The sequence below is a fragment of the Psammomys obesus genome, unplaced genomic scaffold (genome assembly GCF_907164565.1).
Source record: "Psammomys obesus unplaced genomic scaffold, mPsaObe1.curated_primary_1811, whole genome shotgun sequence".
Lineage (NCBI taxonomy): Eukaryota > Metazoa > Chordata > Mammalia > Rodentia > Muridae > Psammomys > Psammomys obesus.
This window is the reverse complement of record NW_026596079.1, coordinates 2630907-2649274: the sequence shown is the minus strand read 5'-3', so window position 1 is coordinate 2649274 and position 18368 is coordinate 2630907.

The following is an 18368-nucleotide window of genomic DNA, read 5'->3' as shown; positions in this document are numbered from 1 at the left end:
AGAGCAGGAGTGATCACAGTATCATGCAACAGACGTCTTGTATCTCCTTTGTGAACCTTGATTGCTCATCTCTTGTCCCAATGGTTCTTGGAGGTGGGGTCAGCCTCATAAGCAAGCACAGAACAAGCCATGTCTGCTGCCTTGTTTCTTCTCTACATGCCACTTCCTGGCACCCACTGTGCCCTTCGATGGCCCTGAACTATGGGCCTCGGCAACTCTGTTCCATCGTCCAGCCCACCATAGTCCCAAAGAATCCATTTCAATGTCTTCAGGGATGGGCAGAGGTAGTGGACACTCCTTCTGTGACAGAATATCCCATCAGCCCTGCCCAGCCAATGCTTAAGCAAGCAGACTCCTAGGAACAAATTTTCCAACTCCTGGCAAGCACATGAAAGAGTCTAGAAACTGTGAGTAAACTTTGATGCTGAGATGGAGGGAGTCAGCCCAAGAACTCTGGGGCCTGGGTGTGTGTGGCCCCACAGAAGCCACTGGCCACAGGTGGGTTTTCGAAAGGAAGTTCTTGCTCTCCTTGCACTATAGCCCACAATGAAGTTCAGCTCTGCAACTAGCCTTGACCATCTCAGCCTGAGGTTAGCTCATTTCTGAGTTACTATCTGTTGGTGGGCCACAAGACGGATGCCTAATGGGCAGGGAAGGAGGTCAATGAGCATGTGAACAAATGGCTGAGTGGAAATGCTTGACCTTTCACAGAACCATTTCAGCATGAAAGTCTGTTCCCTCTGCAGAATAGCGCTGGGCACATTGATACCTTCTCTGAGTGTATCTCTGTTCCTGTGGATGGAACAGTCATGGTGTCCTCAGGATCATGGTAGAGCTGGGCATGAGCCTGGGGCCCAGCCACTCCTCAGCAGTTGGGCACGATAGCTATTTATACAGCTATTAGGTGTTTCACACACACATACACACTCTTTAACAAATGTTTAAAATGGCCCCATGAGGGCTAATCTCCTCTTTACTGTGGGAAAGCCAGGCTTACAGAATGGCCACTCAGCTAGGACATGGGGCTTTTGGCACATGTTGAGAGGTCACAGAATGTCCACAGTTAATCTGAGAATGAACAAAAAACTGAGGGGGCCTAGCTATGGACTCCAGGCCTGGCCTTGGGAGGGCCCTGTGTCCTTGCAGTGTCTGGCTGTGGACAAAAATCCTGGCTTTGAGGTTGCAGGGCCCCCTTAGCCATGGCTCTGTCCTTTCTGGTTGTATCCTCATTGTCCACAGCAGAAACAAGAATGACCTTACAGTGGGGTGCATGTGTTACACACATACTTCTTTGTGGAAGAAAGTGTGGTGTTACACACAAGTGGTGGCAATGGATGCATGAGATATCTGGGTCAAGGAGTGGATGAGATCTCACTTTCTCTGTCTCTCTCTCTCTGTCTCTCTCTCTCTCTCTCATGCTGCAGTTTCTTGAATTGGAGGTCAAGGAGTTGCCTGGTGTCTGGCTTTAAGCCAACCTTCCTATTTCCTGGGACATGCATGTGTACAGGGACCACATTGACAGTAGCCAGCAGGAAAGTGGTTGGGTTCTTCAATGGCTCTGAGAGGCGCATCGGCATAGATCAATGGCAAGGCCCCAGAGACCTGGCCCAGCTTTAGAGCTGGGGTTGGGACTGGGTAAAGGTGGAAGTTGGTGTCTGGTGAGGCAATATGGAGATGAATCATCTGTCTTTCTGTAACTGTCACAAATACAAGAAGCAATCAGCTTATAGAGAGAGAAGGTTCATTATGGATGACATCTTTGGAGGTTTCAATCTAAAATCACTTGGCCCTGTTGCACTTAGGCCCGTGACAAAGTAGTATGAGAGGGGGATGAACTGACAAAAGTCTGGTGGTGGAGCCAAAACAATCACCTTTTTGTCTGGGTAGCAAGAGAGTGAGGAGAAACTGGGGTTCCACAATCCCTTGGAGGGCAAACCCCCAGTGACCCAAAGACTGTTCACCTCTTATAGGCTTCACCATCTCCCATTAGCACCACACTGTGGTCCAAGACTTAACATGCGGGACTTGGGGGATCCTATCACCAAATGGCAGCAGGAGGTTAAACCATAACCCAGATAATTTCTAGGAGAGATCAGTACCAGGTGAAGAATAAAGAGAACATCAAGGGCCCTGAGATGGTGCCACTTCTTCCTGGGGTTCTTAGCTCTGCTTAGCACTCAGTGCCCTGATCAGGGCTCCTGGGCTGGGCAGACTGTTTTCTCAGGTTCTGGAGGAAAGTCTGTTCCTCTAGAAGGAGACAAACCCACCCACTCCTCAGCCCACCCCATCTGCACCTCCTTCTTTTCTCTCAGAGTGTGGTCCAAGGTGGAAGGCAGAGATATTGAGGGTAGTGACCCTCACAGTGCCACCTTCACAGAGAGCTTTGGGGGGGGGGACACTGATTCTTGGGGGGAGAGGCTTGGTTGATGGTCCCGTGCAGCATGGCAGTGAGGAACAGGCTACATCATGCCCACTGATCTTAGTCATATCCTCTTTGTACTCCTTATCTGCCATTATGCCTGGCCACTACGCCATGGGACACTCTTTGGGGGATCATCACCTCCCTAAGTTGTGCTGTACCCCCAGAGCTTCAGGAGATCATGTATTTGGAGACCCTCACACTCCTGGTAGCTTGGCAAAACTGGTTAGAATGACCCTTGCTCCCTCCTCGGGATTCGAGGAGTCCTAGGGGCTCTGTATCGGACAGGCCCTCCCTCTACTGTGAGGCTCGAGCTCAGGCTCTTTCTGAAGCTGGTGAGAGGAGCTGGACAGATGACCCCAGGCTCCTGGAACACTGCTGCAGGGACTGTGCTTGCAAGTAAGTCCTCCCCCATCAGTCCTGCAGCACAAATGCTGCGCTTTGATGCATAATCGCCAGTTTCCTGCCCGCCAGCCATTCAAAAGAGGAAAGAGAAAACCTCCTTCATTTTATCTAGGGAAGGCGGTGAGCCTGTACTCCAGCTCCCCCATGGTGGCAGCCTTTTTCTGAGATCACAGCAACAGACCAGCAATTAGACCCCAGCCTGGGAATCAATCGCAGTTACTAAAGAGCTTGCAAGGGCTGGCAATTGTGCAGTTCAATGGTGGTGGGAGTCTTGTAGTATGTGGCTGGCTCCCCTAGGCCCAGAGGTGGCCTGTGGATCTCAAAGGGATGGCAGGGCCTCAGTGCAAACTCGGAGTAGGATGATCCTGGCAGGAGGGTTTCTTCGGCTCCCAGCAGATTGCATGCTGCCTGAGTCTTTTCCCTAGCAAGGACCTCATATACCATTGGGGTCTTTCGTGGCATACTTCCTTTAGGAATAACTCTAGGAGTACTGTATTTGCTTAGCATCAGCAAGGCTCTGGGTTTCATCCCCAGCATCAAAAGCCAAACAAAACCTATCACTAAATAAATACTGACATGGTGCATAGGAACAAGTTTGGTCCTACAGCCAGATCTCTCACCTTCTCTGCTCCTGCCCCATGACCAATTGATACAGGGGACCTCAGTGTCCTGATAGTCCCCAGTGCACCCAGACGAGGCCCAGAACTGGCTCCTGTGTGGTGCTGTCCTTGTTCAGCTGCCCACTTCACTCATCACTTCGGCCTGCAGCTATCTTGTGAGAGACATCCCCACCATGGCAGAGCCCTCCCTGCCCTTCCTTGTGACAAGGTTCTTCATGAGTCTGGAGACTGTCATGCTCTGAGGCAGGTCTCTGCCCTTCAGGGGCACCCAGAGCCAGATTACCACCCTCTAGATAAAGCCCTCCTATAAAGCTATGACAGTCTGTGTCCCACCTGAGAGCAGAGTCATGGCTTCCAGAATGAATTCTGAACTTAGGCCTAGATCGCAACTGTGACGGTGACAAGGTTCCAGCTACCCTGTGTTTTTCTCCCCTACACCCCATCCTGAAGCCATCTGTGGCCCGTGGGATGCTGCCACCCCACATCAACCCATGTCTTCTTCTTCCTGAATGCCACAAGACAGGAGTCACCTTTTCAGAGGCCGTGGCCACTGGTGTCCCCACCTCCTCCTTTACTGCTCCCCAAATGTCAGCACCTCTTTATCCTTTTTTTGAGTGTCTGATGGGCCTGCCACCTGTCTCCAGCTTTTTCCACTTGAGCAGGCCTTGGCATAGTGCACGTTCCCTCCCACAAGGACAGGCAGGAAGCCCCGAGGTTCTTGGGAACTGTGCACAGCATTTTGGTCTCTGGAAGCTCCTTTCTTTTAACCCAGCACTGTTGTCACTTGAATTCAGGGACAGCCTCTTTCTTCTTGCTGCCGGGTAACATGGTGCTCTGGGGTTCCATGGAGAATGGTGTCTCATGTGATCTCTTCTCGAAGAAGGCTCCACACCCAGCAGGGATAGGGGCACCTTCAGTAACATCAGATCTGTTATGCTGAAGCTGGGAATCCAGAGACGAGGCTAGAGGTTCCCAAGGCTTGGCCAGCAGGAAACAGGAGGTCAGAATGCATTTATTCCTATTGGAGTACTTACAAAGCTCCGTCTCCTCTGTACAAGACCATGCCAGAGCCAGGGAACAGGACATGCCTGCCCACCACAGCCTCAGAGGCAAACACAGAAGACAGGGACTGATGAAGCACAGAATCTCAAGTGTAGGGTAGGCCAAGGAGATAGCCAGGAAGTGACATCCCAGAGGATGTGACACCTTACCCCAAACAGTTTCAAAGATGGAGGAAGGCAGACGTAGGGGTCTCCTAGCAAGAGCAGAAATGAAGACTCCAGAGAGGGAAGGGATGAATACAGGAGGCTGGGGAGTAAGTGCGGGTTAAAGGGAAAGGGGCGTGGCTCAGGGAGCAGAGCTGAAGCCACAGGTCTCCTGAGCTGTGTGTGTAGAGCCAAGAGCAGGAGGTGGATATTTGGCTCCTGTACGTAAATGATACTAAAAGCCCAGTAGGACAATGGCCTGGAGCCAGCCTCCTGACTCAAAGCCAGGCTGTCTTTCTTCGCTCAAGGCAAAGAAAGGCTTAAGATCAGGAGCATAAGATCAGGATCAAACTTGGCCTGAAGTGGGCTGAGGGGGTTAAGCAAATGGAGAGAAAGAGAGTGATCCTTAGCCTGACAGGGAGACAGGGCCTGGCTCTAGATGGTTTGCAGGCATTAGAGAAGTACACAGTGGAGTAGAGAGAGGAGGAAGAGGAAAGGAAACAGATACTGACCACTGCTCTCTGTGAGCCTGTGAATCAGCAGACCACAACATCAGAAGGTAGCCAGGGGCCAGGGTAGCTAGGGTGGGAGGCACTGATAGCAGATTGGAGGATAGGATCGGAGTATAGGGCTGAAGCCAAATCCCAGGCCTTCATGAAGCAGGGACAGGAAACAAGGCTTATGCTGACTCCAGGATCCAGGGTGTTAGGGGGAGAGTATTGAGTCAGGGCTGTTTGAGTAGGGAGACATGGTTTGATTGACTTTTGTAAGGGTTTTCTGCTTTATTACTGACACTGTTTTGATGGAGGGACATGAGAAGGATCAGGAGAGATGCTGGTTGCTCTTTACCTCCCTCCAGTGGTTTGGTTTTCATGAAAAAGATCCCCACTACCCACATAAAAAGCTAGGCCTTATGACATGAGCCTGTAATATCAGCACAGAAGAAGCAGAGACAGGAGGATCCCAGGGGCTTGCTGGCCAGCTAGCTTAGCTAATTGGTGAGTTCCAAGTTCAGTGAGAGACCCTGTCTATAAAATAAGATGAAGGGTGCTTGAGGAAGTCATCTGATTTTTACTTCCAGCCTCCACATACACACATGCACTCTATGCATAGCGCACATATGTGTTGTATAGCCATTCCTCTGAACTGGATCATTCTTTCCTGGAGCAAGGCTCATTAAGAATGAGGAGATAAACAACTCATAACTTTTAGGAAGTTCCTGAAACTTAAATGATTCTCAAGTCCCCTCTCCAAGGTTATAGGTGTGGTGAGGCCTGCTGGGGAAGAGGAAACCCTGATCAGCAGAGCTGCAGCAAGTCATGTAAAGAGCTCCAGGAATGCATCTTTCGTGAGTCATCAACCATGCTGGAGTGGGCTTACCAGTAATGCAACTGTCTTTGAGTCATCCATGCTCTTCTACAGAACCCCAGCAAAGTCACTGGTTCCCCAAGCTAGACCTTGGTGGAACCATTTCTTTAGTCTGTCCATTGGTTCCCTGTCTCTGGGGTGAATAGGTGCTTGTTCACTACTCCTCACCAAGACCACGGAGTGGGCAGGTATGGGTGGAATGCCATCCACTGGAAGGAATAAGGATGAGGTAATTCTGATGGGGGTGGAACCGAGGCTTTTGAAGAACGAAGAGCATGTGGTCCTTGGAGGAGAAAACATGGAAGGATGCAATGGGGCCCCTTCAGATGCTTACTAGCATATGTGTGTGAGGAGATTATTTGGGTAAGGTGAGAGCTGCCTGGAAAGTTTAGGTAACGGGGGCCACAGTCAGGACTAGTAACCACTCTGCCAGCAAGACTGGGAAACTGGTTACTTGGGTTGCGGTGAGTGAGAGTACACACAGGATTTTGCTGTAAAGGCAGGAAAACGGTGAGGCACCGCTGAGGCATGAAAGCATAAGCTTGCTTCCAAGGAACTCCAGTGCCTCCCAGACAACTCAAACACACTCATGCAAAAGGATATTGCAATCAGAAAAACTTGACAATGCTTTATAGTCACAAGCGATACGAGGACAATGCAATGCTTAATGCAGAGAAAAGAAGAAATTGAAATAAATCCAAAACACAGATGTCAGGACATGACTATGCATAGCAAACATTAAGTTAAGATAAGTTGGGCGGGTGAATGCATATAGTGATAGCATTTGGGGGGGTGGAGGCAGGAGGGGTACATGTCTGGGGCCTGTCTGGCCTGCACTGTAAGGCTCTAACTTATAAAAATAAAAATGGTAGAAACAGAAGAAATACATATAAGTTTTAATGGGTAGAACAAGGACATTACATGGTATTATAGAAGAGAAACTTACAAACATGAAAATGCAGATATGGTGGGATGCAAAATATGGAATATGGGTTTAACAGCCAGGATGACATTGCAGAAGGAGCAAGTAGAGCTTAAAGGTTCATCCAGTTGTCCTACCTGAAAGTGAGAAAGGCTTTTAAAAATACGAAAACAGAAAATAAAATGGAGTTGTTTTAAAGAGACGAAGGGGAAAACTAGAGTAGGAAGATTAAGTGGAGAGGGAGATGGAAGAGTGAGGTAAAGAGGGGAAATGGAGGGACAATTAGCATTTAAAGCCCTTTTGAAAAACCGCATGGAAGCCTCCTACCATAGAATAGTCCTAAAATACACACACATATGAAAGGGATTTAAACGGAGTTACCATATAGTTCAGATGACAATGTCCCCATTAGACATTTTATGCCACCAAGTGAAACCTCTATTGTCAGGAATGGGTTACATTTTGTTGAGTCACTGACCAAGGGGTTCCACAGGAGCACAGACTAAGGCTATTGGAGCTAAGGCTATCAGTTACGCTCTATAGATTGATGGGAAGGCTCTAGTTCTGAAGACACCAAGTACTTAATATGGTGGCTTGAATAAGAATGGCCCCCAAGAGAGACTTAGATTTGAGTCCTTGGTCACCAGAGAATGGCACTATTGGAAAGGATTAGGAGGTGTGGCCTTGTTGGAGGAAGTCCAACAAGTCACTGGAGCTGGGCTTTGAGGTTTCAAGGAATTCATTCCAAACCCAGAGACTTTCTCTTCCTGTTGCCTGAGGACCCAGATGCAGAACGCTCAGAAATGTCCCCAATACAGATAGTGATAACATTGGGGGGGTAGAGGCAAGAGGGGTACATGTCTGAGGTCTGTCTGGCCTGCACTGTAAGACTCCAACTTAAAAAAAAATAAAATGGTAGAAACAGAAGAAATACATATAAGTCTGCCTCCATGCCTCAGTGCGGAAAATGGACGAAACCTCCAAACCTGTGTGAGAAAGCCCCAAATAAATGTTTTATTTTATAAGAGTTGCTGTAGTCATGGTGTCTCTCTACAGCAGTAGAACGCTGACTAAGGTACTCACTTATGTCACTAAACAGGAGAAACTGAGCTGGTGCCCAACTGGAAGTTTCACCTCAACTTACCAATTATTTGTTCTGGGAGGGACTCTGCACTTTACTGGAAGGGAAAAGTCACCAACAGTATCTCCCAGCTACAAACTCTGAACCTACAGCAGTGACCTGCCTGAAATATATATCGGTCCAACAGCGGTACAAATATTAAGAGAGTGAGCAACCACTTTTTAATTGGATTTAAGGCCCACTCCATGAAATGGAGCCCATACCTGACACTGCTAAAGTGGCCAAGAACCTCATACTAGATAGGAAGTGTACCCTTGGGGAGAGGGGAAAGTGTAATGCTATTGTTCTGCTAAGGGAACATAGCAATAGAAAGATTCCTGTCAATACATTACTAGTTCTATAGGTCAGAGTATCCCTTAACCCTCATCAGAGAAGCTTCTTCTTGCAATGGGTGATAGTCAACACGGAGAGTCCCAAGAGGAAAATGTGCAGAGAGTGAGAGACTTTGGAGCACTCAGTTCTAAATGGGATGTCTTTACCAAACCCCTCTCCTCAAGGCGGAGAGAGCTACGAGGAAGAGGAGGTGGAAAGGTTGTAAGAGTCAGAAGTGGTGGATGACTCCAAGGAAAAGGGTTTTCTAGTTACAAGAGGACGAATGCAGATAGGAGCTCACAGAGACGGCGGCAGCACCAAAAGGCTTGCACAGGTTCAGACCGGACAGGATCCCACGACTGAAATGAGGAAGTGGACTGGACACAGCGTATCACCCCTAACTAAGAAGCTGCTTACAGTTGATGCCTGATGGGAAAAGGAGGCTCAGTTCTCTCTAATGGTATGTCAGTGGTTATGTCAAGCACACTCTAGGACAGGGCTCATTACCAGGAGTAGCTAACCAACACAAAATAAATTCCACGTTTTTTTTTTTTTCTGTACTCCTTTTGCTTTTTTATTTTTATTTTTTTTATCGTTATGTTTCTTGCTTGTTTGTTTTGTTTTTGAAATCGAGAAAAAGAACATGAAGTTGGGTAGGTTGGGAGATTGGGAGGATCTGGGAGGAGTTAGGGGAGGATAAAGAATTTGAGCAAAATATATGAAAAAACACTTTTAAATAAAAAAATATAGAAATGAAATCATTGAGCAATTTCAATGGCCTGATATATGTGTAGTAAAAGTCTACAGGGTAGGGTGGGGCAGAAAAAAAAAAACCACGAGAACAAATAATCCTGAAAAAAAATCAAAGTCAGTGGGAAAATGACCTCAGGACCCCAGATGCTCTGCCAACTTCAAGGCTAGAAACATAAACAGATCTATACTCAAGTTCACCATCGTTAACCTGCTTGAAGCCAATGATGAGGGGAAACACTAAATGAATCCAGGTCCTGGCAGAGGCAGGAGGTGAGAAGTGTGAGGTGGGTAGAAGGGAGAACCTTGGCAGAAGGCAGGAGATGAGAGGAGCTTGGAGGCAGAAGGCATGCAGATGGAAGAAGACCGCAGATGACTTTCCTCTGTAAACTATGCTGGTAGGGTGACAATGGAGCCAGATCATAGCAGAAGCATGTGGGACTCTTTTTCTCATTGTTACACATCTTTGAAGAAAAAAAAAATGAGTGTTTCCATAAAGTAACAACAGGCCAGCCACAGTCAGGTGTTCAGACAGGTAGGGTGTGTAAAAGACCTAAAAGCAGACCCATGACCACAGCAGGGCAAACTTCCCATGACCCAGTGGAGACTGCTGCACAAGACCTTTATTAGTCTGTGTTTCAGCAGTGAAGGGGGTCACCTGAAGGCACAGTGCACTCCCTAGAATCACAGAACGAAGGCTGTGAAACAGAACCTAGAATTGTCCAGTTGATAGCATCCAAGCAGAAACGAATTTTATAACTGGATAAAAAGTGAACTTGGAAAACAAATGCCAAGGGGTCAGAGTTAGACTTAGCTATGTCGTCAGTGACGCTGAGTTGGGGGAGCTCAAATGGAGTCATGGAAGACTGGGCAGCGGAGTTAATGCGTGCTGTGATAATGGACACCTGTCATCGCACACAGGTCCAGATCCACGTAACTGGGGATGCTGTGTGCAGCATCTCTGGCGTTATCTACGGCTCTTAGCTAATCAGACTGTGTTTGCATCCGGTGCATTTATGTCATTTGCCATTTTTAGCAAATGCCCAAGGCCTTGTTCATAGGTGAGCTGCTGAGAGAGGACCTGTATTCTCGTGTTCTCTCAGTGCTCAAGTTTCCTATCAGACTGCTCTAGGAATTTTAAAAAGAAAACTAGAGTGGTTATGTTTCTTATCTGGTCACTGGACTTTTAGAGTGAAGAAGATTGCCATGGATAAAAATGATTTCATTTTATGATATCATGATATATTATTATTTTATGATAAAGGGGTTGGGTTGTCAAAAGGATGAAATCCAATGTTCCCACATTTAATAGTAGCCTTAAAATCCATGAGGAGCCTCCAGAAGAGCTGAAGAGAGATAGGAGTGTGTAGTGATATGGGAGAATCTAACTCACTCCCTTCAGAGCCATCCCAACCTAACAGGGAGACTCCAGTAGCGTAGAATTTGAGTGACGCTGACAATTGACTCGACCTAATTGACATTTAAAGAGCAACTGGCACCACCAGCAGAACACGCATTATTTTTAAATATTTAAGAATAGTTTTAAAGAAGGACTGCCTTCGGGAACCATGAGACCACTCAGTAAATTTAAAAGGAGTCAATCTATATATAATATATGCTTGGACCACAATGGAAGGAGAAAGGGAATTCATGACAGAAAGCTCTCTGGAGTATCTCCAGGCATTTGGAAATTGCACACATGTGTGATTCAAAATAAAACTTTTAAGGGGAAATTAGAAAGCACCCTTAGTCAGTTCCTGTGAAAATGTGACAACGGTGGACTGGACAGATGGCTCAGCAGTTAAGAGCGCTGGCTGCTCTTTCAGGGGACCCGGGTTCAGCTCCCAGCACCCATGTGGGAGCTCACAACTGTTTGTAACTCCAGTTCCAGAGGATCTGACATCCTCACACAGACATACATGCAGGTAAAACACCAATGTATATTAAATACAAATAAATTATTTCTAAAAGGGAAGAAATGTGATATCGGGATTGGGAGTGGCATTATGGCTGTGTGAGTGTGTGTGTTTGTGTGTGTCTGTGTGTGTGTGTATAACAATATTTGCCTGAATTAAAAAATAAGATTCAAAGTCAATACCCTTATATTTTATCTTAAGAAACCTGAAAGTAAAACAAATTAAACCACGAGAAAGTAAACATATCAAAAGCCAATGAGACTGGAAGTATAAAGACAACAGAGAAAATTGATTTAAAAAATTCTTGGCTCAGTGTGGAGGTGCATACAAATAATCCCATCACTTGGGAGGTGGAGGCAGGAGGATTAGGAGTTCAAGATGATCCTCAGCCACACAGAGTTCAATGTTAGCCTGGGCTATTTGAAAGCCTGTCACAAAAGAAAAACAAAAGGTAACAACAACCCCGCAACAAAGGTAATTTTTTGAAATAGGTAACACTTATAAACCTCCATCTAAGCTCATTAGGCAAAATTAATTTTAAGAAGACACATTCCCACCATAGGGTAGAGAGAGGCAATCTCAGCACACACAGATTTTACAGAGAGATAGGAGTATGCAGTGGAAAGAGTAACAAAAGGATAGCATGAACTAACTTTTGCCAATCTATCTGGAAGCTTTGATGGACAACTTTCTCGACATACAAATTTAAAGAAAAGTAGGTAGGGGTTGGGGATTTAGCTCAGTGGTAGAGTGCTTGCATAGCAAGCAAGGCCTTGGGTTCTTCCCTCATTTGGGGGGCAGGGGAGGCTGGATAGGTCATCTGTAGAATCCTGCATCTGAGGGATTGCATTTGTAGTTGAAAGTTTCCCAGAAGAAGTTATCCCCAAACGTCTCTCTGGTGAATTCAGCTGAGCACTCACGGATGAAATTTTATTAGTTCCATACGTATTCTTCCAGAAACCCGAAAAAGACAGAACCCTTGCCAGCTCGTGCTATGAGCCCAATATGACCTTCATCCTCAAATAAAGAGAGTCAAGGAAAAAAAAATCACAGGCCAACACCTCTTACTTACATAGAGATGCCAATGTGAAATCTGATTGTTCCAAGTTAAAACTGACAACACGGTGTGTCATGACCATGAGCACCAGAAATGCAAGGTTGGTTTAACACTTAATAAAGGCCACTCAATAGAATTTTGCTACACAAACCAAAACAAAGCAAAACAAAACAAAAATGTAAGGGTTTCTTCTTCATAGGTTTGGCAATCTCTGGTTTGCTTCTTTATTTCTGCAGAGCCTCACTCACATGCGAGGCAAGTGCCCTACCAATGAGCTCTCTCCATCCCCAGACCTTCATTTTTTTTTTTTTTATTTTGAGACAGGGTCTCACTAAGTTGCCGAAGCAGATGCTAAGCGTTCAGTCCTCCTGTCTCAGCCTCCCAGGGTTCTGGAATTATAGGCCTGTACCACCAGGTCTACCTCTAACCGGCAAAGAGGGGACAGGGAAGCTTGTCAAACTGATGATAGCTTTGTACCACAAAATGCTTGTACCAACACCCTTCCCAAAGTAGACTGACCGTGTTATCCCTCTGGTTGGGACCAGCACAAGGATGTCCTGCTGTTTCCATCCAGGACCATGTCGGAAGTTGCAGTCAGGCCAATAGACTCAAAACAGAAGGAAAGTCATGCAGTGGGAAAGAAAGACATACGGTCTTCATTCACTGGATTTGTGGGAATCTGAAAGAGTTTGAAAAGTCCCTCTGTCTGACAGAACCAACACCTGGGATCAGAGATGTTAGAGGACATGATATTCCCCAAAGAGAAGCAACCAGGACACAAAGTTAAGCCCAATTAGAAATATCATCAACGTTAAGAGACAAAAATATATGAAAGACTCACACATTAAAAAAAAAAAACCCACACGAAACTTTGTCAAACTACTGCCTAAGTGAGGCCTTCCATCACCTCATGAACACAACTTGGGCAATACATAATTTACAGCTTTCAGGTCACTCCATAACGGAGGGGAGTCTAGGCAGGAACTGAAGAGGAAGCCACGGAGAAGCACCGCTTACTGGTTTGTCCCTCGTGGCTTGCTCAGCTTGCTCTTAGACATCCCAGGACCACTTTTCCAAGGGCGGGACCACCACAGTAAGCTGGACCCTCCCCACATCAATTACAAGTCAAGAAAATACCCCCCATGGGCTTCTCTACAGGCTAGTCTGATGGGAGCAACTTCTCTACTGAGGTTCCTCTTCTCAGATGACTCTAACTTGTGTCAAGCTGGTAAAAAAAAAAAAAATCCAGCCAGCACAAATACGAAACATCAACAAAATTGCAGTATCTATCCCGAGTAGGTCAGAAGACTCCAAATTGATCTATAGATACAATGTGATTTCCGTTATAACAGAAGCAATTCCTTTTGAGAAAATTGACCAGCTAGTTTGAAATCTCAGAGGTAATTATAAAGGTCTGGAAACAGCAAAAACAATTTACACACATACAAACATGCACACACACACAAACACACACACACACACACATGCAATCAAAAAAATGGATGACAAAGACCACATGACTTCAAGAGTTAGAAACCCACTGAGAGCTGACAGTGCAGCCCTGGTACAAGACAGACAGATGCATCAATGGAACAGAATATAAAGCTTAAAATAGTCCCGCTCACATATGGACAAGTGATTTTCACAAAAGGTGCCAAAGCAATGTAGGAGAAAGGACCAGCGTTCCCACAAACAGTCGAACAATGATACATTCCACACACCCCCAGGGAGGCACCATATGTAAAAATGACTTAAAATGGATCAGAGACCTAAATGTGAAATGCAAAACTATAAAACTTCTAAAGGAAAACATGGAAGGATGCCTTCTAACCGTGGGTCAGGCGAATATTGATCACAGGGCACCGCCAAACAGTTGTGAAGAGAGCAAAACTGGACTTCGTCAAGATGCTGTTTTGTTTTGTTTTTTTTTTTTTTGGAAGACGTTGCAGACAGCACGTGGAGAGGTCAGAGGCGGTTTGATAGCTGGATTTCATTGCAACCTGCCTGAATGTAGACTCATCAAGGAAACTCCTCTGTGGGAGTGCCTGTGGTGGCAGCTGTGGGTGGCACCATTACAGGAGGGAGGTCCTAGACCAAGTAAGGAGAAAGGGAGCTGAGCGCCAGCATTCATTTCTCTCTGCTTCCTTACTGCTGTGGCCAGCAGCCTCAAGCTCCTGTCACAGAGTGCCTCAAACCCTGAGCCCAAACAAACCCTTCCTTCATGAAGCAAATTCTGTCACGTATTGTCACAGCCACAAGTGACCGATATAAGCTGGAAGAAAATACTCTACAACCTATATATCGAATCGAAGACTTTTAACCCAAGTGCGCAGAGAGCTCACAGAACACAACCGGTTTAGTAAACAGAGAAACAGGAAAAGACTTAACAGACTGTCCTGGAAAGATCCATGGATAACAAATCTGGGTATGAAAAGACACGGACCACTGTCAGCCATTAGGAGGAGGTGAAGGAAAACAGCACCAGGGGATCAGGCCCAGCTGAGGGAAGTCGCAGCTAGGAAGATGAGCCACACGGTGTTGGGGGAGGGGCACAGGCGGAACTGGGACTAGTGCTCACACTGTGTGTGACAGTACAGTGGCTTTCGAAGGCGTTTGCCTGTTTCCTAGAAACTAGATGCATACTGTTACGCGCTGTGTATGAAATGTCCCTCATGGCCTTGTGCGTTTTAATACTTGGTCCCTCGCTGGTGGCACCTCCTCTGGGAGGTGAGGTGTTGCTGGAGGGAGTGGGTCTTAGTGTGTGTGCGTGTATGTGTGTTGTATGTGTGTGTGTGTGTGTGTGTGTGTGTGAGTGTGAGTGTGTTTTGCAGCCTGGCCCCACTTCCTGTCCTGCTCCTGTTTTCTGGTTTTGGAGATGTGAGGAAATGAGTAATTGCTGCACACTCCTGCCACCACGGGACAGTTTGTCACCACGCCTGCCCACCATGGTGGACCGGTTACCATTCAACTCTAAGCCAAGATAAACCCCTCCAATGCCCCGAATGTCTTTTGTCAGGAATGTTGTCACAGCAATGAGAAAAGGCACTGATGTGCTGGCCGTGTGCTCCAGTCATTCTCCTTGGAGGAGAAGCATCCCAGCAAACCTTGCCCAGCATGGTGACAGCAGCTTTGATTCCATCTGAATACCACTTGGCTGTAAAGAGGAACAAGCTGTGGACCCATATTACAACTCCACCAAATACTAAAGGGGTAGCGTAAATGGAAGAAGCCGGGTAGAGTAGAGAGACTCTTCTATTCACTGACAAGGGACAATGATGTTCAAGTGTACAACTGACAAAACATTAATCTCCAGGCTGCCAAGAACATCTGCAAGTCAATCAACAAGAAATAGACCAAAAAAAATGGGTAAAGCATTTGCATCTCTACAAAGGGAAAGCAAAATGGAAAAATATACGGGGAAGAGAAAGAAAGAGAGAGAGAGAGAGAGAGAGAGAGAGAGAGCGCACAGTACTGTACTGGGGAGAAATGCAATTTGCTTCAAGAAACTTTATACCCATCTGCAGAATGGAAGGAGCTACTTGATGGTGGATAGCCAATGGAACATGGTAACGGGTTGATGGATGGGTGACACACAGAAGCCCTGTCTCTGGAAAACAAGCTTCACTGTTCTCGTGGCTTAAGCCTTAGCAAATGCCACTCCTAGAACATTCCTCATACTGCAGGGAGAAGGGTTGAAGGCATTCTTTTCCAAGTGAATATTGGAAACGACATTTCTGTCCATCAACAGTGTGATGGTCAGCTCACTGCTGTGAACTAAACGAAAGGCCAGCATTAAACACTTGAGCTAGAACTCTACTCAGCAGGCAGGTAAATCCAAATGTGGACACCTAGTTGTGCGTGGGGTGCAGAGTGTGTGCCGTTGGGTGAGGTTGAAAATCCCACAAGAGAACATTGTGTGTTGTTCAAGGGGAAACGTGGCGCGGCTCTCTCCGGAAGGAGCTGGGGAGGTGGTAACGAGAAAGTGACAGAGAGGCTGGCTCTTGTTTTCTTTCTCCCTCTCTGAGATGTAGCAAGGGTTTGGCATGAGAGTTTGTGTACTGAGGCATTTTGGCTGCCCAACAAGCAGACATATCCAGATAGCCTGCTCAACCTTAGAGGAAAATGAAGGTTATGTGAGTCAGAATAAGCCTGTCCAGTTCCCCTAGCCCAGGCCAGCTCTCAGCAGCTCCTGTGCACACCAGCCAGCTTGGCTGGCCCATCAAGCCTTGTCCAGCCCAGCTGACCCTTCTGGCCCCTTATTGGCTATGTGCTCTGTCAGTCTGTGGATGCTAGCGATTCGGTATCAGAGAAGCGGACGCTGACCCCTGCACACCCCTGGTTGATTACAGGCCTTTGGGAAAGGTGACTTCCATGGCTTGTATGTCTCCTGGGGAGGTCCTACATGACCCTTCCCAGGAGTCAGGCTGCTGCTTCACCTGCAGGGTGCACCTCCCACGTCAGCATGTGCTCTGAGTACCTGTGCCAGCAGCGTCCCTGTCACTATCAGAAGCCTCCTTGACTAGTGTCCCCCCCTTTTCTTTTTCTGAGATATGTCTGTCTCTATTTTGACCAGGATAGCTTTGAACTTGTTATCTGCCAAGTGCTAGGATTGCTGATGTGGGGTATGACAGCATCATACATCATCACATGCAGGACTCAATCTGGATCCTGGGATCTGTTCCCTTGTCTCTTTCTTGCTAGTGTGTGTGTGTGTGTGTGTGTGTGTGTGTGTGTGTGTGTGTGTTGCAACCTCAGAACTTGTCCTCCGTCCTCCTCCGGCAGAACCAAGGTATGGCTGACAGTATCCTTTTCCCTAGGCCCTGGCTAGCTGAGGCTGGTAGAAAGGCCAGCTTTCCTGTGTGCTCCACAGAGCCGTCACTGAGGGTGTTATCCATCAGTGCAATATATTATTGCAGAGCGTGCAAGTTAGACTTCAGCATAGCAAACAAAGGAAATTCACTTATCATTAACTGATGGTGGGCGTGGGACCAGCTGCTTTGTAGATGCGAGGGAAAGCATACAAGAAATGACTACCACTCAGGGCCAATCTCCCTTCTGGCTACCCGTGAGTGTGACAGACCTGAAAATAACAAAGTAGGAAGGTAACAAAGTAGGTGGTAATGCCCTGTGGCATCATCTGGTGTACCTGGCACGACCTGGCCTCGTGACACAGTTGTGAAACGATGACAAACAGCAACCACGTAGATGGCATAGCAACACTCTCGTGCTCCAAGCTCACTCCCCCTCCCCTGCTTCCTGGGCGCTCCCTGTGTGCATGCAGTGCGTCATTCAGCATGCATTATTTTAATGTTTAATCTTTGCACCAACCCCAACATCCAAGCACTGCTATCCTGCTCTTCGGGTCCCAAGTGGAGTCTGCCTGGCTCCTTACCCAAGCCCATGATCCGGTAGGTTCACAGTGGCATTCAGCCCAGGTAGCAGGCGGCTGAGTGAACCCAGAGGGGGAACCCTGCTCCCGTTCTTCTTCTGTTCTAGTTTCCCAGGTGAGGACACTGGCATGCTGCCTCCTGCTCAAGGTCAGCTGGAGAGGAAAGGACACATTTGCCCATTCCTGCTTCTTCTCTAACAGCCTTGCCAGTTCCAGAAGCTTGCTCCCCAGCTTAAGGGGCAGGCAAACCTGCCACCTGGCTGCCCACGGCTCAGGGTCACCTTGGAAGGAAAATGCTCTGGGTTCAGTGTGGATCAGGTATTCACCTTAGTGGCTTCTGGAGGGGTCTGGGGCTTGTGCCTATGGGTAATAGCATCCTTGGGAGAGCTTTGTGCGTAGGTGTCCTGGCCCTGATTTTGTGTCACAGGACGGTTGTGTCTGGGATGGGATATGAGCTTGGGGAAGTGCAGGACAAGACAGGGGTGTCTCAATGGCACAGTTGAGAAATTTGAGTAAATAAAAAAAAAACTGCTTCTAAAGACCCAAATCATATATTTTAAAATAAAGGCAGCAACCGGATACAAGAAGGCAGCAGGACCACCGCACCGTGAGGGAGTGCAGGTGCTAGCCTTCCGTGGCGCAGGCCCGCTTCAAGACAGCCTGCTCTGCCCAGTGAGAGGTGCGCTTCTTATAGGTCGGAGAGAATGAGTTAAAAAGGAAATGTACAAGGTTGATCTTTAGGTCCTCCCACATCAAAAACACTTGATTAAAACTCCATTCCTTGGACTGGAGGATGTAGGTCCCTGGTTACAGGACTTGCCTAGCATGTCTGAGGATGAAGGTTTGATCCCATAAATGGAAAAA